This window comes from Gopherus flavomarginatus, chromosome 13 (assembly GCF_025201925.1).
Source record: "Gopherus flavomarginatus isolate rGopFla2 chromosome 13, rGopFla2.mat.asm, whole genome shotgun sequence".
Lineage (NCBI taxonomy): Eukaryota > Metazoa > Chordata > Testudines > Testudinidae > Gopherus > Gopherus flavomarginatus.
The window spans coordinates 1721942-1745072 of NC_066629.1; the positions used below are offsets into that span (position 1 = coordinate 1721942).

Consider the following 23131-nt stretch of genomic DNA (forward strand, 5'->3'; position numbering starts at 1 on the left):
GTGGCGGTGCGGCTGCGGGGTGGCGCGGAGAACACGGCCCCCTCCCTGGGCTTTGCGGTGCTGCTGGCGGCCAAGATGGATCAGTTCGTGCTCACCGCCCTCACCCACAACATGCTGGCAGCCGAGGACCTGGAGAGCCCCCCGGACCTGCTACTTTTCAGCCTCACAGTGCCCCGGCCCAGCCGTGGAGGGCAGGAAGGCGAGGATCTCCGGCTGCGGGGCTACCTGCTCAGCACCGATGAGCCCAGCCGGCCGCTGACCTCCTTCACACACTCCGGGAGCCCCTCTCGCTGCCGCCACAGCCCAGGCTCGGCTCCAGGGGACCCCGCTTCCCTCCCTTCCCGGCTCCTCACACACACCCTGGGCTGGGCCACCCAGAGGATTCAGGGGGCCTGGGGCAAAGCAATTTTGGGGGCCCCTTCCATAAAAAAAAGTTGCAATACTATAGTAACATGTATTTGGAAATGTAAAAATTAACTAGGGAAATACATTCAAAAATTAACTTATAATAATTTGAAAATACACCAAATACATTATTTAAAAACATTAAATGCTTTACTGGTATGTATACATTTGCAATTACATAATGGGCTGTTGCTGGGTGATGGTGATGGTTGGTGCCAATGGCCTGTCGCTGCTTGGGGGTAGTTGCTGTTACCCAAGGTTGGGTGGGGAGCTGGGCTCTGGGTTGGGGGGTGACCGGCTCAAAGGGGCTGGGCTCAGGGCCATGGGGGTGGTGGGGTTTGGGGGTGCCTGGTTCAGAGGGGCTGGGCTCAGAGCTGGTGGTCATGGGTGTGGGGGGGATGGGGTTGGGGGGGTGTCCAGCTCAGAGGGGCTGGGCTCGGAGCTGGGGGTTGGGGGGATGGGGATGGGGTCGGGGGGGTGCGTGGCTCAGAGGGGCTGGGCTCAGAGCTGGGGTTCAGGGCTGGAGGAGGATGGGGATGGGTTCGGGGGTTGGCTGGCTCAGAGGTGCTGGGCTCAGAGCAGGGGGTCAGAGTCGGGGGGATGGGGTCGAGGGCGGATGGCTCAGAGAGGCTGGGCTCGGAGCTGGGGGTTAGGGGGTGTCTGGCTCAGAGGGGCTGGGCTTGGAGCTGTAGGTCAGGGGGTGTCTGGCTCAGAGGGGCTGGGCTCAGAGCTGGGGTTCAGGGGTCGGGGGGATGGGGATGGGGTCGGGGAGGAGCCCGGCTCAGACGGGCTGGGCTCGGAGATGGGGATAAGGGGTCAGGGGATGGGGATGGTGTTGGCGGGTGGTCGGCTCAGAGGGGCTGGGCTCGGAGCTGGGGGTCAGTCCTGAGGGGGAATGGGTTCGGGGGGTGTCTGGCTCAGAGGGGCTGGGCTCAGAGCTGGGGGTCAGGGGTCGGGGGTCAGGGGTCAGGGGGCGGACGGCTCAGGGGGGCTGGGCTCGGACCTGGGGGTCAGGGGGTGCCTGGCTTAGAGGGACTGGGCTTGGAACTGGGGATCGGGGGGGCCCAGCTCAGAGGGGCTAGGCTCAGAGCTGGGGGTCAGGGGTCGGGGGGCTGGGGTCGGGGGCGGACAGCTCAGGGGGGCTGGACTTGGAGCTGGAGGTCAGGGGGTGCCCAGCTCAGAGGGGCTGGGCTCGGCGATGGGGTTCAGGGCTGGGGGAGGATGGGGATGGAGTCAGGGGGTGTTTGGCTCAGAGGGGCTGGGCTAGGAGCTGTAAGTCAGGGGGTGTCTGGCTCAGAGGGGCTGGGCTCGGAGTGGCGGGTCAGGGGTCGGGAGTCAGGCGTCGGGGGCAGACAGCTCAGGGGGGCTGTGCTCGGAGCTGGGTTTCAAGGAGTGTCTCACTCAGAGGGGCTGGGCTTGGAGCTGTAGGTAAGGGGATGTCTGGGTCAGAGGGGCTGGGCTCAGAGCTGGGGGTCAGGGGTCGAGGGCGGACGGCTCAGGGGGCTGGGCTCGGAGCTGGAGGTCAGGAGGTGTCTGGCTCAGAGAGGCTGGGCTCAGAGCTGGGGATCAGGGCTGGGGGGATGGGGTTGGGGTGTTGCGCGGCTCAGAGAAGCTGGGCTCAGAGCTAGGGGTCAGGGCTGAGGGGGATGGGTTCAGGGGGACCCAGCTCAGAGCTGCTGTGCTCGGAGCTGGGGGTCAGGGCTCGGGGGGATGCAGATGGGGTCAGGGGTCGCTGGCTCAGAGTGGCTGGGCTCAGAGCTGGAGGTCAGGGCTGGGGGGGATGGGGATGGGTTCGGGGGGGTTCTGGCTCAGAGGAGTTGAGCTTGGGGTTGGGGGGTGCCCGACTCAGAGGGGCTGGGCTCAGAGCTGGAGGAAAGGGCTGGGGGGGATGGGGTTGGGGGGCGGACGGTTCAGAGGGGCTGGGCTCGGAACTGGGGGTCAGGGATGGGGGGGATGGGGTTGTCACAGAGTCACCTGACGATGCTCTGGAACTGCTCCCCACCAAGCCAAACAGGACTTTGAGGAGCCTCCTCTCCCTTGGAGCAGACTTGTTCAGGGCAAGAAGCTCACACGGCTTCACCTCCTGGGTCTCTTTGGAGCATTCAGCATCCTCTGCCCCTCCGGGTGCTTCCCACAGCGAGCCCACCCAGGCGGGGTCCTGAGGAAGCCACAGGGTCCTGCACCCCCACTTTGCAGTCAGACGTGACTCTCAGCCAGCCAGGAAAACAGAGGTTTATTCGATGACAGGAACAGGGTCTAAAACAGAGCTTGTAGATACAGCAAACTGGATCCCTCGGCTGGGTCCATTCTGGGGGGCAGTGAGCCAGACCCCCACCTCTGCACTTCACTCCCTGTTTCCAGCCAGCTCCAGACTAACCACCCCCTCCAGCCCCTCCTCTCTGCTCAGCCCCTTTCCCGGGCCAGGAGGTCACCTGATCTCTTTGTCTCCAACACCTTCAGCTGGCATCTTTGCAGGGGAGGGGCCCAGGCCATCAGTTGCTAGCAGACAGAGGGTCAGGCAGTTAGGGGCACTGGCCCTTTGCTCTGCCAGATACTTAAGAACTGCCTAGGGGACACTGAGCCACCAACACCGTATTGAGAGAAAACATTAAGAACATTTCTATTTCATCACAGGGGTTGGGGGGATGCCTGGCTCAGAGGGGCTGGGCTCAGAGCTGGGGGTCAGGGCTATGGGGGATGGGGTCGAGGGGGTGTCCGGCTCAGAGAGGCTGGCCTCAGAGCTGGGGGACAGGAGGTGCTCAGATCAGAGGGGCTGGGCTCAGAGATGTGGGTCAGGGCTGGGGGAGGATGGGGATGGCTTCGGGGGGTGGCTGGCTCAGAGGGGCTGGGCTCAGAGCTGGGGGTCAGGGGTCAGGGGGATGGGGATGGGGTCTGCCCGGCTCAGAAGGGCTGGGCTCGGAGCCAGGAGCGGTGCCAGGGTTTTTGGCATCCTAGGCGGGGGTCCTGCCACGCTCCCGGTCTTTGGGGCACTTCAACGGCAGGTCCTGGAGCGAGTGGAGGACCCACTGCAGAATTGCTGCCACCGACCCAGAGCACGGAAGGACCGCCGCCACCGAATTGCCACCGCCGGCAGCAAAATGCCGCCCTCCCAAATCCTGGTGCCCTAGGCGACCGCCTAGGTCACCTAAATGGAAGCGCCGGCCCTGCTTGGAGCTGGCAGTCAGGGCTGGGGGGATGGGGTCACGGGGTGTCTGGCTCAGAGGCGCTGGGCTCAAGGGTCATGGGGATGGGATCAGGGAGGTGGCTGACTCAGAGGGGCTGGGCTCGGAGCTGGAGGTCTGGGCTGGTGGGGATAGGGATGTGGTCAGGGGGTTGGCTGGCTCAGAGGGGCTGGGCTCAGAACTTGGGTCAGAGGTCGGGGGGATGGGGATGGTGTCGGGGGGTGCCCGGCTCAGAGGGGCTAGGCTCAGAACTGGGGTCAGAGGTCGAGGGGATGGGGATGGTGTCAGGGGGTGCCCAGCTCAGAGGGTCTGGGCTCGGAGCTGGGGGTCAGGGGGTTTCCGGCTCGGAGGTGCTGGGCTCAGAGCTGAGGGTCAGGGGTCGGGGGGATGGGGATGGGGTCGGGGGGTGCCCGGCTCAGAGGAGCTGGGCTTCGAGCTGGGGATCAGGGGGTTTCCGGCTCGGAGGTGCTGGGCTCAGAGCTGAGGGTCAGGGGTCGGGGGGGATGGGGATGGGGTCTGGGGTTGCCCGGCTCAGAGGGTCTGGGCTCGGAGCTGGGGGTCAGGGGCTGTCTGGCTCAGAGGTGCTGGGCTCGGAGCTGTGGGTCATGGGGATGGGGTCGGGGGGTGCCTGGCTCAGAGAGACTGGGCTCAGAGCTGGGGGTCAGGGCTGTGGGGAAAGGGGTTGGGGCTGGGGGGTGCCTGGCTCAGAGGGGTTGGGCTCAGAGCTGGGGGTCAGGGCTGTGGGGGATGGGGTCGGGGGTGGTGCCCGGCTCAGAGGGGCTAGGCTCAGAGCTGGGGGTCAGTGCTGTGGGGGATGGGGTCGAGGGGGTGTCCGGCTCAGAGGGGCTGGGCTCGGAGCTGGGGGTCAGGGCTGTGGGGGATGAGGATGAGTTCAGGGGGTGCCTGGCTCAGAGTGGCTGGGCTCAGAGTTGGGGGTCAGGGCTGTGGGGAAAGGGGTTGGGGCTGGGGGGCACCCAGCTCAGACGGGCTGGGCTCAGAGTTGGGGTCAGGGCTGTGGGGGATGGGGTCGGGGGAATGTCCGGCTCAGAGGGGCTGGGCTCAGAGCTGGGGTTCAGGGCTGTGGGGAAAGGGGTTGGGGCTGGGGGGTGCACGGCTCAGAGGGGTTGGGCTCAGAGCTTGGGGTCAAAGCTGTGGGGGATGGGTTTGGGGGGTGCCCGGCTCAGAGGGGCTAGGTTCAGAGCTGGGGGTCAGGGCTGCGGGGGATGGGTTCGAGGGGGTGTCCGGCTCAGAGGGGCTGGGCTTGGAGCTGGGGGTCATGGCTGTGGGGGATGAGGATGAGTTCAGTGGGTGCCCAACTCAGAGGGGCTGGGCTCAGAGCTGGAGGTCAGGGCTGTGGGGGATGGGGTCGGGGGGTGGCCAGCTTAGAAGGGCTGTGCTCGGAGCTGGGGGTCAGGGCTGGGGGGGATCAGGTCAGGGGGTGACCGGCTCAGAGGGTCTGGGCTCAGAGCTGGGGGTCAGGGGGTGCCTGGCTCAGAGGGGCTCAGCTTGGAGCTGGGGGTCAGGGGTTGGGTGGATGAGGATGGGGTTGGTGGGTGTCCAGCTCAGAGGGGCTCAGCTCGGAGCTGGGGGTCAGGGCTGTGGGGGATGGGGTCGGGGGTTTGCCCGGCTCAGAGGAGCTGGGCTCAGAGCTGGGGGTCAGGGCTGTGGGGGATGAGGTTATATAGAACTGAATGCAAAGGGGGAGCAAGCATAGACTCCACAGTTATTATAAAATCTGGTGTGCACATCACCAGCTTTAGTAAGCCTGGCACTATAGGAGCCACATAATCTCTGAAGGAAATAGGAGTTTAGGTTTGGACATTGATTGTAAACTTGCTCTACCAGGAGTTAAAAAGGGAAAATTGCTATTTGTAAGTCGCTCCTTTAGGAATTGGAGGTTATAATATTTTGATATTTATCAGTTCGGTTTCTTGTGCTGTAGTTGGTTATGACACACTTGTTAGGGAAAATGTTTCAGAAGACACAGTCTAAAGACATCTTTAGAGAGAAACAGGGAATGCTGTCTTTTGTACAAGAACCCACACCCTTTAAAGAAGTACTACAGAGGTTTGGACACAGCCCGTGGACTGACGGGGGGCTGGGAGATGTGTAGACTATTTCAGATTTGGAGGATAGGCTGGCGCGGTTATAATCCTGTACAAGCCCATTCGGCCTAAAAGGGATTCCGCAGCAATCTGGCTTTTGTGGGACGCATGCAGGGATTTAAACTCCCGCTTGGCATCCTGCCAGGAGGAGAATACCTCCCTGCACGAAAAACTCACTCATGTGGAAAAAGAGGGAGAAAAATGGAAAGCGATAGCGATGGGGGTGCAAAACCAGTTAGACCCTCTCTGGGAGGCAATCAGGGAGGGCAAAGAAAGAGAGAAGAGGCTAGAGGAACAGGTCGAGGAAAAGGCAAAAACAGAAAAAGAAAATCAAGTATTGCAGGGCATGGTAAAGAGGTTAACCATAGAACAAAGTAAAACTCTCCTCGTTAATCACAGCCGATGCGAGTCCCTTATCCAGCACCTTAAACAAAGGCTTGGATTCGCAAACCGCCAGATAGCAGCAGTGACGGCAGGAGAGTGGGACTTTGATCCCCAGAGGGACGTCCCTGACTGGAAAGATGCCCCGAGGGAATCTAGCGAGGGCTGGGAAAGAGAGATCCAGAGCAGCAATCCTGAGCCCCAGGGGCCGGTTGCAGCCGTTAACAGAATTACTGTAACAAGAACAGACACAGCTGCAGGGACTAGCACAGCTACTACAATCGTCTCCGTATCAGATGGCAAAAATGCTTGGACCCCTTAACTTGGAAAATTTCTCAAAATGGGCTCTGCGTGTGCTGCAATTGGCAAGCAGAAAAGATTTAACAGTCTCTGAGCTTAAACGCCTCATGGCTACCTGTGCAGCACCCGAATTACAGGGAGTCACTGATCGAGTGATGAGAGACCACGTGGAACAGGCCAGCCGATGCTATTGCCAGAACCGCTAGGGAGCTCATTTCTGATACTCTGCTGCCATCTAGCGATGTGAGTGATCATGGCAGCAAACTCTGGGAAAAACGGAACGGCAGGAGCTGATTAGCGTGGCACATCACTTCATGCATGAGGGGACAGAAGGGACCTTAAGAAGGCTAAGGCAGGTAGCAGACTGGCAAGGGGTGGAGGATGATGAAAAAACATGGGTGCAAAATTGTGCGTGCTGTGCAAAGTCAAAGCTCGTCTCCCTCACTGGCAACCAATGATGCACCAGAGACGGTTGGGACCATGGCACAGAATACAGATGGATTTTATTGATAAGTTGCCTAGAAGTAAAGAAGGATTCCAATATTTGTTGGTTATTATAGATTCATTTTCAGGATGGGTGGGAGCATTCCCCACTAGGGATAACAGTGCTAGGACTGCAGCTAAAACTCTTCACCGAAGTGGTGTGCAGATATGGAACCCCTGAGGTTATAGACTCAGATAATGGAAGTGCATTTCTGGGGAAAATTTTCACAATGATGTTACAAGTCCTAGGGATCACCCAGAAATTCCACATCCTATACCGACCCCAGTCCTCTGGCCAGGTTGAAAGGATGAAATGCACTATTAAAGAGGTACTGCGAAAAGTAATAAACCATACTGGTAAGGACTGGCCTGAGAAACTACCTCTAATCTTAGCTGCCATTCACTGTAGTGACAGGCTGAGAACTAAGATCCAGCCACATCAAATTCTTTCTGGACAACCAATGAAGTTAATGATTGATCCTGAACATTTTAATACACACCCAGAGGATCATCCTACAGCCCCCCAGAATGATTATTTCCAATGGCTAAAACAATTACAGGAGGATAAAACCACATTACAGTACAGGATCAATCAAGCTATTGAGCACATGAATGAAAAAATGCAAAAACAAAGAACCAATGAACCCACTTTATGGGAAGTTGGAGATCGGGTAATGTATTTAAAATTGGGTAAGAAGGATCACACCTTAGAATCTAAATGGGTAGGTCCTTATTGCATAGAAACCGTCTCAGCCCTCTGGTACCACATTGAGAAAGATGGGAAACTTAAATAGGTACATGTATCCCAGATCAAACTGTTTTCTTAATAGCATGTGCTTCATCCCTTGTGGGTATCACTGTCACCTACTCAGCCTATAATAGATCACAATCATCATCGTCACCCCGTCCTCCCTGGATACCATACATTCCCACCCTTTAAACCAGGACCCCGAGAGACTCGGACAATAACAGTATGGGTGAAAGAAACCAAATTAGTAGGAAGTACAACAGTACTGTTTTTAAATGGTCCACAGCCCATAAAAGTACCCTGTCCTCATTTGCTTAAGATGCAGCCTCCCATAGAGGCACAAGTGGTGCCATTAATTGTAACCTTACACCTTTCAATAAACTGGACCACGAATAATTTAACTCTAACTCGGCCAGAACACCATAGCTCCCCTCTATTTGAAGCATGGTTCAAATCCTTACAACCAGAATATCCCTTCCCTAGTCAGCGATGAGGGATAACAGATACCTTGTTAGGAGGTATAGGAGCAGGGACCGGAATTCTAAATTCGGTAGATCTAGAAGCACTGAAAAATAAGGCCAGTGTGGTAGAAACATTGCATCATGCTATTGTATAGAGGCAAGAGCACCAGATCGCTAAATTGGTGCAAACTGGGGTAGACACAATGATCTTGCAATGGCAGATGTGGGAACATGTTAACCGGGCATTCTGGGCTCAATATGCCACCACGAGGGACATAACAAACAAAACAGCGTTAGCTTTGTGGTGTTCCGAACAACAAATATTAGCTATTATGCTGACAGAGAGGGAAATGGACTGGGTACGAGCTAAAGATATGACAGTCTTAACTCCTCTGCTGACAAAACATAAAAATAACCTTTTCCTTCCTTATGTTTCTGGATGGTACAAGGCCCTGGAATCAAAGGTATACACATCGACTCTCATGGGGCACATCACTATACAACCCCACAAATATAAAGTTACTCTGTGGCCCTTCATATCCCTCCCAGTTCTCCAGGGCAAACATCCTTGGGCCCCTTGATTGGTGGGAACATATTTGAAGGAACAAGGGGAAATCATAGACCATCGCTCGTGTTCCAGGTGGACTGCACAACAATGGGTATGTCCTACCTTACCAAAATTAGAAGAGCCCTGCTCCTTACAACATAAAAGTTTGGCAACTTGTTACTGGAATGAACTAGATAACAGTACCACAAAAGTGTATTTTGATAGGAAAAGTTGTGTCTATTGGATTAGAGAAGCTTGTATGGCAAGACAAATACATCTCAGAACAGCCAGTAGAACAGTGTATGTGTAATATAACTATGTTAAAAACTCCCACCCTAACCTATTACTTCCCCACTCATGAGGATAAAAGAACTAACACACTGGATACCAGTAATATTCTAGACTTTAACTTCACTTTGGGGGTCAATTGGACAAATCTGTACAAAGTAATGCAGGAAAATAAACAAATTAGCCAACTGACTGAAACCACACGGACCCAGGTTCAGACACGCAGTTTGGCTATTTTACATCAGGGATCTGAAATATTAAGAGTATCTGCACAAGCAGAACAAATCATGACGCACCATTGGTATGATATTTTAAAGGGATGGTCCCCCTCTTGGTCTTCAACTTTAACAATTATGTTACACCCAATAGTTGTTTTCTTTATTGTGATAAGTTTAATGTTAATTATAATGTGTGGCAGGTGCTGCTGGATGAAAAGGCTGTATTTTAAGCTAAAACAACAAGCTCACATTGTTTCCCAATATATAGCCTTAAAACAATTACATAGAGTGTGACCCATTCAATACCCCTGGATTGAAGGGTCAAAAGTGGGACAATCTAGAACTGATGTAAATGAAATTGTTTTTAGTTATTCACTGTATCATTGTAACTTCTGTTCACCATTTCATTACACTTGCCATTTTGCCTACATTGTAACTTCTGGGCACTATTGTAATTCAAAACCCATTTTAAAATGCTTACTCCATTTTGTGGAAGGCTTGTGCTGCAGCCTTCATTTTTGCGAGCCATGCTGTAATTTTATTAGTTTAGTTTAGATGTGTGAATGAGGTATGTATGGATGATAGAATTAACCTCCAGCGCCAGCCCGTCTTGATGAGATAAAGTTCAAATACCAACGGCTGAAGACCTAGACAATAGCCTTAAACAAAGTAAGAAGCATCCACCCTAAAAAGGAAAGGACAAAAGAAACAACAGAAGGAAGATCAAAGCCAGGTTCAAGGATGAAAGTCACGCCTGCAATTGATGGGTGATCAATCACCAAACCCAGAGGCAGCGTGACACAGCAAGACCTATAGACTTTGATTCCAAACTAAAAGCCTATAAAAAGAAGGGTGAGATGAGAGACTTTGGGTAACGTTCTGCTATCAACATCGAGGGGCATCGGTGCGCGCCCAACAGAGACCTGGCTTCTCCTCATGCTCGGCTTTCCTTGCCAGTTAGCTGCCATGAGCTACGATCCCTCAGCTGTGAACTCAAGCTACAATCGGGACTGGTAACTATCCAGCAGCTGCAGAACATTTGGGGGGTGTGTGTGTGTGTGTGTGTGTGTGTGTGTGTGTAAGTATTAAGGTATTTGCTAATAGTTATAGATCACAATAAATGTGGCATCTTGGTCTTGACCCCTAAAACGATCCTGTGTAGTTTTGTCTGTACAACATATGTGCAGAATGTTTAAATCCGATTGGAATTTGAGTTCTGTTCCTTTGCTCTGAAATAAAAAATCCCCTGATGGATGTGTCTTGTCCAAATGATTTGCCAATGCGAAGGTGAGAATATCTGCCAAAAGCTATGACAGCCTTGCTGTAAACTCCAATTCATTACAGTGGAATTCATCTCCTAGATTGAAAAAATGTTACTGAGTGAGCGCTAAAGGCTTGTGCTCTATGTTCTTCCTCCCCTGCCCCAGAAGCTTATTCTCTGTTCTGTGTACCAAGGGCTCAGAAAATGGATGTTTAACAGCAAAAATGATCCTACTGAAGTTTTGCATCAAAACTTATCCCTTGTGATCTCAGCTGTCTAATGAGAGGAAGAAAGTTCAAAACCGAAAAAATACAAAGTGTGTTAGAACTGACAGAAGTGACTGAGTGCAGGCTGCCACTCAGCCCTGAATGACCTATTTATATATTCCAGTAGTGTCCACAGGCCCCAGCTGAATGTGGAAGCCCATTGTGCTAGGCACTGGACATACACATAGTTAAGACAGAGTCTCTGACCTTGAACTTACAGTTTAAATAGACAAGACAAACGCAGGGTACAAGGGGACAGTGGCAGAGTGAGGGGAAAGTGACTTACCCAAGGCCCCACAGCAGAACAGTGCTAAAACCGAGCTTTCATGACTCCCAGGCCCGTGCCTCTCCATGCTGCCTCAGAGCTTCTCCGTCCTCTGCAAGGACCTGCGGACAGTACAGGAGGTTTGATACCACGTTTGATGTCGGCAGCCAGGCACAAGAAGATGCCCAAGAGCTAAGGGCGTGTCTACACTCGCCATTTAAAGTGGAAAAAGTCCTGTTTCTGTGCAAAAGCAGTGGGAGCCTCTACACTTGCCAATGACTTTTTGCGGTGAAACTCCAGAAGTTTCACCGCAAAGCGAAAGCCACCTCGCTGAGGGACATCCAACTCTGACCGGTGATGCTTTTGTGGTGATGTGCACGTGAAGACACCTTCTTCCTGTTTACAGAGCTTTAGCCTCCAGAGGTGACCACTCTGCCCAGCAGCTCTGCTCCTCTGACATCAGGTAAACAGACACCTGCCCTTCCCTCTGTGAAGCCCTGGGAACTTTGAAAGAACCCTGTATTATTGGCAAGTGCTCACTTATCTGCAGCAAAGGAGCCCCTGCTTGGAGCAACGCTGAGCTACTGGAGCTAATGAGTGTTTGAGGAGAGGAGGCTGTGCAGGGACCTAGAATGTCCAGAGATCACCACTACACCCTTCCCACAAGGCCCATGGTGAAAATGGAGAGAGTTGTACTGTGGGAGAGTTCCCCTCAGGGCCACGGAAGTGCTGCAAATGTAAACGCTCTCTGTGGCCTGTGGAAGTGAGGACACAAACCAGTGCTTTTCTTTCATGGGTCACTCTCATCCATTGAAACTGAACTCTGCAAGAGCAGACATCGCTCAAGTGTCACCCTGAATTTCCTAGCTTTCATCTGTTTCAGTCAACCCCTTGAATGGGATGTTGGCTGAGTGAATTTACATTTCAGTGCAAACTATCTTGGTCTCAGAGTGAATGCAAAATCAGCTTTTATAGTGACAGCTGTCAAGATTCCTTCCGCACTCTGAACTCTAGGGTACAGATGTGGGGACTGCATGAGAACCTCTAAGCTTAATTACCAGCTTAGATCTGGTTTTCCTGCCACCACTCAAATTATTTATGAGTCATTTGGAAACTCTGTCTACCTTCCCCCCAGACTATCTCCCTCCCAGTACCCTTGAGAGACTTCTCCAAACAAGTTCCTGGTGAACACCGATCCAAACCCCTGGATCTTAAAACAAGGAGACATTAACCATTCCCCCTCCTTTTCCCCCACCAATTCCTGGTGAGTGCAGATCCAACCCCCTTGGATCTTAAAACAAGGGAAAATTAATTAGGTTTTTAAAAAATAAGGCTTTGAATTAAAGAAAGGTAAAAATCATCTCTGTAAAATCAGGATGGAAAATAACTTTACAGGGAAATCAGATTCATAGAGCCCAGAAGAACCCCCTCCAGCCTTAAGTTCAAAGTTACAGCAAACAGAGATAAATCTTCTTTGCAAAAGGCACATTTACAAGTTGAGGAAACAAAGATAAAACTAAGCCGCCTTGCCTGACTGTTACTTACAAGTTTGAAATATGAGAGACTGGTTCAGAAAGATTTGGAGAGCATGGATTGATGTCTGGTCCCTCTTAGCCCCAAGAGCGAACCACCCCCAAAACAAAGAGCACAAACAAAAGCCTTCCACCCCACCAAGATTTGAAAGTATCTTGTGCCCTTATTGGTTCTTTGGGTCAGGTATCAGCCAGGTTACCTGAACTTCTTAACCTTTTACAGATAAAAGGATTTTGGTGTCTCCGGCCAGGAGGGATTTTATAGTATTTTACACAGGAGGGCTGTTACCCTTCCCTTTATAGTTAAGCCAACACCACAAGAGCCTTAGCTCACAATGGCAACTGGGACCTTGTGGGGGTCCACACACTGTGGGATTTGACCCCCTAAGGGGGAATGGAGGAATGTTTGGAGAGCTGCAGGGGGACGTGAGTCAGCCCCCCAGGGGGCAGGGAAGGAATGCAATGTTGAAAAAAGTGGGGCCCACGGTGATAGGAGGCATACCAGCATTGCTAGTGTTCCACTGAACTCAAAGCCATAAAAGGGGCTAATCCTGCAGGTGCTCAGCGCATCTCCCCTCCACTCCTTGCACTTAAACGGTGACTAGCCATTGTATTAGCCCTCTGCAACAGGGGTGAATTTCCCTCTACAGCAGCTGCCAACGCGTGCCAGCATTAGCAGCATGACAGAGCAACACCTCGACCATGACCACAGGTTTCTCCGGCACATCACCTTGTCAGGTTGCAACAGAGTGGTAGCTGTGATGGTTTTTGACTCCCCTTTTCAATGGCTGGCCTTGAGCTGTAGCCTCCACTTTTTTTCACAGTCAGACGTGACTCTCGGCCAACCAGTAAAACAGAGGTTTATTAGATGACAGGGACACAGTCTAAAACAGAGCTTGTGGGTACAGAGAACGGGACCCCACAGCCAGGCCCATTCTGGGGCCCAGTGAGCCAGATCCCCATGTCTGGTACCCTCACTTCCTGTCCCCAGCAAGCTCCAAACTGAAACCCCCTCCAGCCCCTCCTTTCTGGCCTTTGTCTCTGTCCTGGGCCAGGAGGTCATCTGATCTCTTTGTTCATCTTTAGCCATCTCCTTGCAAGGGGCGAAGGGCCCGGACCATTTGTTGCTAGGAGACAGATTGTTGGCCATTTATGCACACTGGAGACTTAAGAAATGTATAGGGGAAACTGAGGCACCCACACAGTATTCAGAGGAAACATTAAGAACGGTCCCACTTCATCATAGACAGACTAGTGAATAAAGAACGCAGGTCTGGGATAACAGAGGCTGCAGGTTGGGGGTGTGGGGCACTGGCAGAGCAGTGAATGGGGAGCTCAGGGTTCAGATCACGGAGGCTGTGGGGTCAGGAGAGAGGGGCACCAGCAGAGCAGTGACTGGCTAGCTCAGGGTTCGGGTCGTGGGGGCTGTGGGTTGGGAGTGAGGGGTACTGGCAGAGTGGTGACTTGGGAGTTCAGAGTAGGGCAAACAGGGGCTGCAGGTCGGGAGTGAGGGGCACCAGCAGAGCAGTGGCTGGGAAGCTTGGGGCTGGGAAAACAGGGGCTGCTGGACAGGACAGCCAGTTTTGTGCACAGTGTTCAGAGCTGCTCTGTATCTGCCCTTTCTCTGCACCGTCCCTGCTCCTAGAGTGCACCTGTACCTGGACTGAACTGTGGTGGGTTTTTTGGTATAAAATCACACCTGTACCACAGAAGAACTCTGTGCAGCTCCAGTTTATCTTCTGTACATCCCTGTTCCCAGTCCAAAGACTGTCCTTGGACATTCCCAACGTGGGCAGACAAGGGGGGTGAGGGAATCTCTTTCATTGGACGAAGTTAAGTGGTGAGAGAGAGAAATTTTCAAGCCCCACAGAGACCTACAAGTAATTCAGTTCTGTGCAGCTCTAAAGCTTCTCTCCCACCTACTGAACATGGCCCAATAAAAGCTTTTACCTCACCTACCTGGAGTCTCTCATTTCTTGGGCCAGACATGCCCAGAACTGCTCTGGGATTTGCTCCCAGGGAGTCAGACCCCCAAAGCCACATGGTGACACGTTCTACTTCAGAAGGGCACTCTGGAACAGCTGTATTCACCTCTGGCTCCAGTGGGCACGAGTCCCCCAGCAGGAAGGAAAAAACTCGTTTGTGTACAAATGGGGACAGGGTAGCTGAGCACATTGAGCTTCCAGGCTCTCCAGCAAACCAACAAGGCGCCAGGGGGGGTCCCACTGAGATTTGACCTCAGATTACAGGATTCAGAATCCTGCCCTTTACACCAGGGAACCGGGTGGGGTAGCCCAGAGTGGGAACACCCCAGCCCCTGTTCTAAGTGACCATGATAAGGTTGGGGGTCGAGCCTCTCAGGAAGCCTGGGCCCAGCCTTGTCAGGGTTATGAGGACTCTGCCACACACGAGAGTAGAAAGAGAGGCCTCAATGTCAGGCAGGCCTCTGGGTAACGGGGTGGGGACTCAGATCCTTTTGCTGGCCAATTCCACCGGGGTCCTGTATAAGCCTGGGTCAGACTGGTTGGCATCCAGATGGTGGCATCCACTCCGAGATTGTATAGTGAATTGGAAAGATTGAAGGGACAGGAACCATCTGGTAGATCTTTACTTTCAGATACACGGCCAAAGAGGTGAATTATACACTCATGCAGCCAAGGATGACTGGAGTCAAAGAAAATGCTCTCTTCACAGACTGCAGCATCAGAAGAAATTTCTCTTTCCTGAAGTAAATCTCAAATGCAAAAAGATGGGTCTCTATTTTGTTCTTCACCAAATTCTTCAATGGTGTTACAAATTTAGTGGCTTCTTTCAAAGGTGCTTCAACCTTTGCTAGTTTCTCAGGGATAAGTTCTTTTTCGGACGGCCATTTTCCTCCTCCTCATCCTTATTCGTCTTCTGATTTTTCTGCTGCTTTTCTTTTACTGCATTTATCTTCTCTTCCTCCAGTTATGCTTTTTCTGTGCTCTTCTCTGCTTATTGTGAAGCTTCTTTAGCTCCTTGTCAGACATATTTGCAGTATCAGCCTTGTCTTCTTTATTATCATCTGTTAGAAGATTATCATCAGGGCCGGCTCCAGGCACCAGCTCAGCAAGCAGGTGCTTGGGGCGGCCAAGGGGAAGGGACGGCACGTCAGGCTCTTTGGCAGCCATTCAGCTGCCGGTCCTTCACTTGGTCTCAGAGAGAAGGACCCGCTGCTGAAGAAGAAAGTGGCGTGGTGGAGCTGCAGCCAAAGTACCACTGTTGCAACTTTTTTTTTTCCTCCTCTGCCGCTTCGGGTGGCAAAAAGCCTGGAGCTGGCCCTGATTATCATGAAGCTTCAAATCTATCTCTATGGTAATTTGTGCTTCTTTGAAGTAAAATGGATGTTGTCAAAGTATGTCTTCTAGTTTTAACAAGGTCCACATAAGACCTAAGTGTAATCTTCCTCATACAGTAAGGGTGGAAGTCAAACTGGTCATCTGTCATTTCTACAAAATGTCTCTCAATTTCATGGCAGTTCTTAAGTGCTTCTCGAAATTTATTCATTGCTGGTAAGCTTGGGCACATTCTGTCTGGAACCACACGTGCTGCAGTCCATTCAAGTTCTCTACTGCTGAGATTCCTTGCCTTGTAAACTAAGAACACATTTCCAGGGCCGCCCAGAGGATTCAGGGGGTCTGGGGTCTTCGACGGTGTGGGAGGGCATGCTTCAGCTGTAATTCGGCAGCAGGGGGTCCTTCCGCCCTGGGACGCGCCGCCGAAGTGCCCTGAAGTCCCGTGGCAGGGACCCCTCGCCGCCGAATTACCACCGAAGTGGGACCCGCCGTCTAAGTGCCGGGTCTTCGGCAGTAATTCAGTGGTAGGGGGTCCTTCCGCCCCGGAGCAGAAGGACCCTTCATCGCTGAATTGCCGACAATGACCCGGAGCAGAAGCAGCTCTGGGGGCCCAGGACCCGCGAGAGTTTTCTGGGGTCCCCAGAGCGAGTGAAGGACCCGGCTCCAGGGGCCCCGAAAAACTCTCGTGGGGGCTCCTGCGGGGCCCAGGGCTTGGGGCAAGTTGCCCCACTTGCCCCCCACCTCTGGGAGGCCCTGTATAATTCTTCTGCTTCCTTAATCAAGCTGGCTTTCAACATCTATTTTGAACATTTGGAGTTGATAAATCTATCTGCTGTGTCCAAGGCATGGGCTTCATCCATCCACCTTGTAGCTTCTTTCATGTTTCCAGCATGCTTATAGATTTTAGCCTTCACAAGGCAGAGTGCTAGCAAGGTGGGGGTACTTTCTGTTGCTGCATTTTTGTATTCCAGAGCCACGAATGGCTGCCCAGTTTTGTCACAATGTGTCGTCCCTTGGGTCTTCTGTCTGGTTCCAGCATAATCCACTGGAAAACCGTGTCTCGCTAAAGGCTTTCACTGTGTGGCTCTTTGTTCTGCCTCTCTTGCCTAGAGCCTGAGCAGAGCTTTCTGAGACAGCTGCTGCTCTTGCCAGCCATTGAAGCGCATTTCCCATCGTCACTCTTCTGGCTGCGGAGGCTCGACTGCAGCAGCTCTGCAGAGGTCCCAGCCTCACTCTTTAATGTCCATTCTCCCCGTGCTTGCATGGCACTTCATGGACCATTGAGTAGACTCAGGAAAACATCCCAATTGTGGACACAGGCACCAGCAACTGATTCCCCAAGTGAAAGTCCCCTTCGCAATCCAGGGAGCCTTAGCCTGGGTTGTCTGGAGCACAGAGTTTGGCCCATGGTGACTGCAGACACTGCCCCTGCTGCACAGCCGCAGGGTGACACCTGGGACCCCTCTAGCCCGTCAGCACTCGGCTCTCCTGCATTCTGCTGAGTGGCTGAGATCTGTGGGAACAGAAAACCTTTGTTAGAGATGGAAAATCTCCTCACAGGAACACTCTGTCAGTGGCTGCCAGATGCCTTTCCTGGGAAACCCAAATGCGCAGCCCTTTGGGTTCCCACAGCGGAGATCTCTGCTCATTCACTGGTCACCCATGGCTGAAGTCTCTGATGGGTGAATGTTGAGGGGACTCTGCAGACAGTCCCTTCTCCAGCGCCCATAATGGGAGGATGTTTGGCCTTGTGATGTGAGGCCCGGGTCCGAGAATCAGGGTTCCTGGGTTCTGTGACTCTGGAAGGGGGCGTGCTCTAGTGGGTGGAGCTGGATTGGATGACACTGAGGGAGCGCAGCTGGTGCTGAAGGACCCTGGTTCAATCCCGCCCAATTCCTGTGGGGTCTACATGTGGCCATGACTTTACTTACCTATCAGTGAAGGTTGTTCAGACTATTCCTGGACACATCTGACATCTGCTGCTGGCCATCCCTGAGATGTAGGTCCTTCATCCACACAAGGACATGGCACATCAAGGTCAATCCAGCAGCTCCCATCTGGTCTTCACCTCCTAATGGACAGTGAGTCTGAGCCTGACCAGAGAAAGCTAGGGTGGTGTTCTTCAGGGGCATCTGCTGGAGCTCCCGGATCTCCTCACTCCCCCGCACACTAAGGGTTTTCCAAAGATACCACTAATCTCGGATAAACAAAGCAGCCAAGATGAGGTCAGTGTGGGTGGATTTACTGAGCAGACTAGTTGGAAGGGAAGAACAGATTTCTTCCCTGCTCTAGGGAGATTCCCATAGGAAAAGTATCTGATGGCAGGGGGTGGGGGCAATGGAAGCCCCCAGCTCCTTGAATGGCAGGAAATCAGGACTCGAGGAGTTAAGGGGTGTCTCTGTCCTGCTGGAGGGAGCAGGCCTGGAGAGCAGAAAGGGCACTAGTAGCACTGTAGGAAAGAAAGTGGCTTCTATCTGAGAAGCTGGCTGAAGCTTCTTGCAGGCACTAGAGTCCTGCATCCTTACACCTCCTGGAAGGATGGCTCTTCGGGACCTCACGTCCAGGAGCAACAACATCTCACCAGCTCTTCAGGAGGACGACACCCAGAGAACCTCTCCCACTGCCCAGGACCAGGATGCTGAGCGCTGCCCTGCTGGGAAGGCTGCTACCAGAGGAGTCCTCCCGATGACCCAGGATGAGGATGCTGAGTGCTGCCTTGCTGCTCCAGAGAGGGATGCTCCTGAAGGAACCACCTCCTCAACCCCAGACCCCGAAACTACTTACCATCCTGCCCGTAGGAAGGCCGCTCCAAGAGGAATGCACTCCACAGCCCAGGATCTCGATTCTGCATGCTGTCCTTCCAGGCAAAAAAATATCGTGGTCAACGAGTCCTGCACCCCCACCCCGGAGTGACTTCACCTCCTCAAGCTTCTCTGCCAGACCGAGAGGAACCACCTGGCAAGTCTGCCGGCACAACAGAGGTCCACCCCACGGAGGATGAGGCAGGGGAAGATGACTGTATCAACCTCCAGTACCCGATCCCTACAGACCTCCTCCTCTTCCCCTTCTGCCTCTCCCTCTGTGCAGAAAAGACCCTCAGGACCCTCAGCAAACACGTTCGTAAGACCTACAACAAACAGATTGCTTTTCAGTGTAGCAGCTGCAATCTACCCTTCAAGACTCAAAAGAAATCTTAGTATCATCAGACCACATGCAAGGGACTCCTCATGACACCCTGCCGATTCCAACCCTGACCCACACTGACGCTCCGGCTTCAGCACCCCAGCCAGCATCCCCAGAGCCACAGCACGTAAGATGGGGCAGCGCTCTCTTACAGCAGCACATAACACCACATGGGGCCAGGCTGAGTTGTTGGTGAAACGTTTCTGCAAGAGGAGCTGGGGATTACCTGATGCCTTGAGAAACAGGGCTTGAGGGCTTCTCCAGTTTTGACTCTGGGTCTGGAACTCGAAAAAGTTCAGTTCCCCGTTTCCGAGGGCCAGCGGGTTGAGCTGCAGGGTGCAGCTGTGCTGCAGGTCACCCAGGAAATGGGCATGCTCAGCCTTGTCATAGCCCTGCCCCAATGCTACAGTGAGCAGCACAATTCTCTCCTGGTCCTGCCTCCAGGGCAGAGCTCTGATGAGCTGCCCCTCAGGGTAGGTGTAGGAGCAAAGGATCATCATGCATGAGCCGCTCCATCCAGCCAGGGGGCCCACAGGCAGGGTCAGCCCCCAGCCCTGACAGCCAGTACCTGGAGGGGCAGCAGCACACTGCTATCTGCAGCATAGAGCCCCCTTGTGCTACCCTAGGGCACTGGGGCCGGCACTGACCGCTAGGGGAGAGTCCCCACCCCACTCTCTGCAGCAGAGCACCCCCTAGTCCTACCCTGGGGCATTGGGGCCAGCCCTCACTGCCGGGGAGTGTCCCCACCCCACTCTCTGCAGCAGAGCACCCCCTAGTCCTGCCCTGGGGCATCGGAGCCAGCCCTGACGGCCAGGAGAGAGTCCCCACCCCATTCTCTGCAGCAGAGCACCCCCTAGTCCTACCCTGGGGCATCGGGGCCAGCCCTCAATGCCAGGGGAGAGTCCCCACCCCACTCTCTGCAGCAGAGCACCCTCTAGTCCTGCTTTGGGGCATCGGGGCCAGCCTGATTGCTAGGGAAGAGCCCTCACCCTGCCTCCTGCACCGCAGGGCCCCCTGGTGCTGTCCTATGGCATTGTGGCCAGCCCTGACTGCCAGGGGAGAGACCCCACCCTGTCCCCTGCAGTAGAGCACCTCTTGGTGCTGCCATGGGGCATTTGGGCCAGCCCTGACTGACAGGGGACCACCCCGCTCACTGAGCAGAGCGCCCCCTCATACTGTCCTGGCACATCGAGGCCAGCCTGACTGCCAGGGGAGAGCCCCCACCCTGCCCCCTGCAGCACAGCATCCCTTAGAGGTTGCAACTGAACCCCAGACGTTCCATATGCCCCCTGCTGGATTCCAAGCACTGGCAGGTGGAGCTGGTGCCATGGCAGAGTCTCCAACATTCCTGGCTCCCAGTTCATCCCTGTTACTGTATCCCAGCCCCAGGCCCAGTGCAACCAGCACCACTCACCAGGCAGGATGGAGAGGGCCAGCAGCAACAGGTGCGGGGGTGGGGCCTCAGGGGAAGGGGTGATGAGGGGATGGGTCTGGGAGAAGGGTCGGTGCAAGGGTGTGGTCTCGGGGGGAAGGGTCAGGGTGGGGGTTAGGTTGAAGGGGCGGGGTCTCAGGGAAAGTCACAGTGTAGGGGTGGGGCCTTGGAGGAAGAGGCAGTATGGGGCGGGGCCTAGGGGGGAAGGGCAATGCAGGGTAGGAATTTGGGGGAAGCAGTGGCGTGAGGGCAGGGCAGGGATGGAGCCTTGGGGGGAGAGGGTGGTGCAGGGCCAGTGTCTTGAGGAGAAGAGGAAACACATCCCCAGGAATTCAGGGGAAGGGGCACTGTGGAAGACTAAGAAAAAAGACCACTACGCTCCAGGACAGACCAAGACGAGGATCACTCTCTTGCCAGCTCTGCAGAAATTTTCAGCTGCAGCTGCTCCTGCATCTACTGCCTCATGGAAAACTCAGTAGTAACTGACCTCAAAGACCACCCTCTGCTCTTCTAGGGAGACACGGACAACCAGCGAGGATGAAAAAAATCAGTGCCTGGCTGAAGAAACCCCCACGGGGTTCCTCTGCAGGGAGATCTTGCACCAAGAGGACGGCTCTTTGGGACCTCACAGCCAGGAGCAACATCTCACCAGCTCTTCAGGAGGAGGCCCCCCAGAGAACCTCACCCACTGCCCAGGACCCAGAAGCTACTCATCAGCCTGCTACTCCTGAGACAACGGCTATCAGAGCCACTCTGCTTCCCTTAGCAGCTACCACTCCCCATCTCCCCCTCCCCACTCTGCCTCCCACCCCCAGCCCCTTCTCCACCCAGCTTCCCTCCTTCCCAGGCTTCCTCTCTGCAGGTGAGGCCATCCAGGGTGCCCTCCTCTTCCTCGCCGGCGGACACAGAGGCTTTGGTGCATCCACAGCCATGGCTCAGGAACACCCCTCTGGCCCCGTGCACTTGACAAGCCAGGAGGGTGTTTGACGTCTTGTCCTAATTCCTGGCACTGAGAGCGTGGGGCTGGGACATGCCTGCCCTCAGGCAGCTCTGGGAGGCGGCAGCACAAGGGGGCGCCCCTCTGTGGAAGTGGGGCAGTGGCCAGGGCGCTGGGACGTGTACAGTGGGGGGAGGACTGAGAGTCACTGAACGAACTGCAAACCCTGGATAGTATGGAAACTGCTTCCCGCCAGGGACTGTGGCAGCCCCTGTGAGCTCCCCTTGTCCCAGGCTCCAGCACCCCTAGGCAGCAGTCCCAGAACCGCCCCTGTCACTTGATCATTCCTCCCATGTGAGCGGCTCCGAGGCTGGTGCTCTCAAGGGGAGCAGCCCCTGCACAGGGTAGATTTTGGGGAAGCCCAGCACTGACTGGTGCCCGCCCCCACTCTGTCAGCTCTCCGGCTCCTCTGCCTTTGCCCAGAGGCTTTCTGGGCTACAACAACGCCACCTTGTGGAAGTTCCGGGGCCAGCATTAGGGCAGGACAAAGCTGGAAGGCCTGGCTGAGGGTATGGCTCCCCCTAAACCGCTATGGCTGCGCCGCCGGGGCGCTCCAGTCTACGGGAGAGTGGAGCAGCCGAGAGAGAGGGAAGGAGCCTGGGAGTGACCTTGGAGGGTTGTTGGGTGTGGATGGGACAGCAGGGAACAGTTTCTTTGGGGGGATTGTTAGGGAGTTGGGGCCTCTCTCCCCATTCAGCCTCTGGGTGTATGAATATGATTCAAACCTTCCTTTTCTGATCCTATAAACTATCCCCAGTCCCTGGGAAACCAGTCATAGAGACTATTCCTGGAATAACTCTGTCCTGGGGGACACTGATGAGAGATGCTCATCCAAAATCTCCTAAGTGCTTTACGATACAACACTAGAGCAGGAATAAGCAGGGCAGCTGCAAAGCTTGATAAACCTACATCACAAAAAGAAAAGAGAGAAACTAACAAAAAACACAAAAGAAAAGCACAACCAAGCACCTGCTTTTTCTGTTTTTGAACCAGTCTGCTTTCCCCAGGAAGATTCACCACACCCAAAGATACTGCAATACCAGGATGATGCACGGAGTGGATAGAGAAAGCCCCTAATCCATCTCCCCACTCCACAGATCTATTTGATATAAGGCTTTCAATGGGAACATACCAGATATCAAACTGATACAAAAAGATTTAAAAGTTTATTAGAGAATATTTAAATAAAGATGATACAGAGAGTATGAAGCGTCAGTTATTAGTCATCGAGGGTAACATACAGAGTATAGGGGGACGCTGGTATTTGGATATTGGTTAGCACATAATATATACAGTCTGCAATGTCCCCAGTGCGGGGTGTACGGTGGGTGGGATCAAGGTACAGTAAGGAAGCAGTGAGGGTGCATCGCTCATACAGTGGGTTACATTCAGTCATGGGTATAAGTAAGCGGGGCTGGGTAATGGGGACAGGATGACCCTCACAGGGTGGAATCCAGTACGGTGGGTTCAGGGCTCAGAGGATATAGTTCAATGGGGGGGTTTATAGGTCTCCTCCCCCCCGTGGGTGCACGAAGCCACGCCGGCTCACTCCTGGTAATGGTGGTGGCCGGTGATGTGCTCCTTGTAAATGTCCCTAGACCATCGAATAGTGTACGAGAACATCAAACATCTCATGAGCCGCACATAGTGACAGCCCACTCCACAGGCCCTAAGTACACGTTCATTACAGGGGTCCCAGGCACCCAGTGCCCCGACGATCAAGGTGTTGGTGTAAACCTTGTAGCCCTTTGTCCACAGAG

General features: G+C 53.9%; 1 non-coding gene and 1 pseudogene across 1 annotated transcript; both read right to left on the reverse strand.

Annotated features, from left to right (window-relative positions):
• Nucleotides 1-14829: 14829 nt before the first annotated feature.
• LOC127033523 (N-alpha-acetyltransferase 15, NatA auxiliary subunit-like) lies at nucleotides 14830-19439 on the reverse strand (annotated as a pseudogene).
• A 2938-nt stretch (nucleotides 19440-22377) lies between these two features.
• Nucleotides 22378-22565, reverse strand: LOC127033884 (U2 spliceosomal RNA). Its single transcript, XR_007769240.1, has one exon. It is a non-coding gene; the product is annotated as a U2 spliceosomal RNA (small nuclear RNA).
• Nucleotides 22566-23131: the final 566 nt, after the last annotated feature.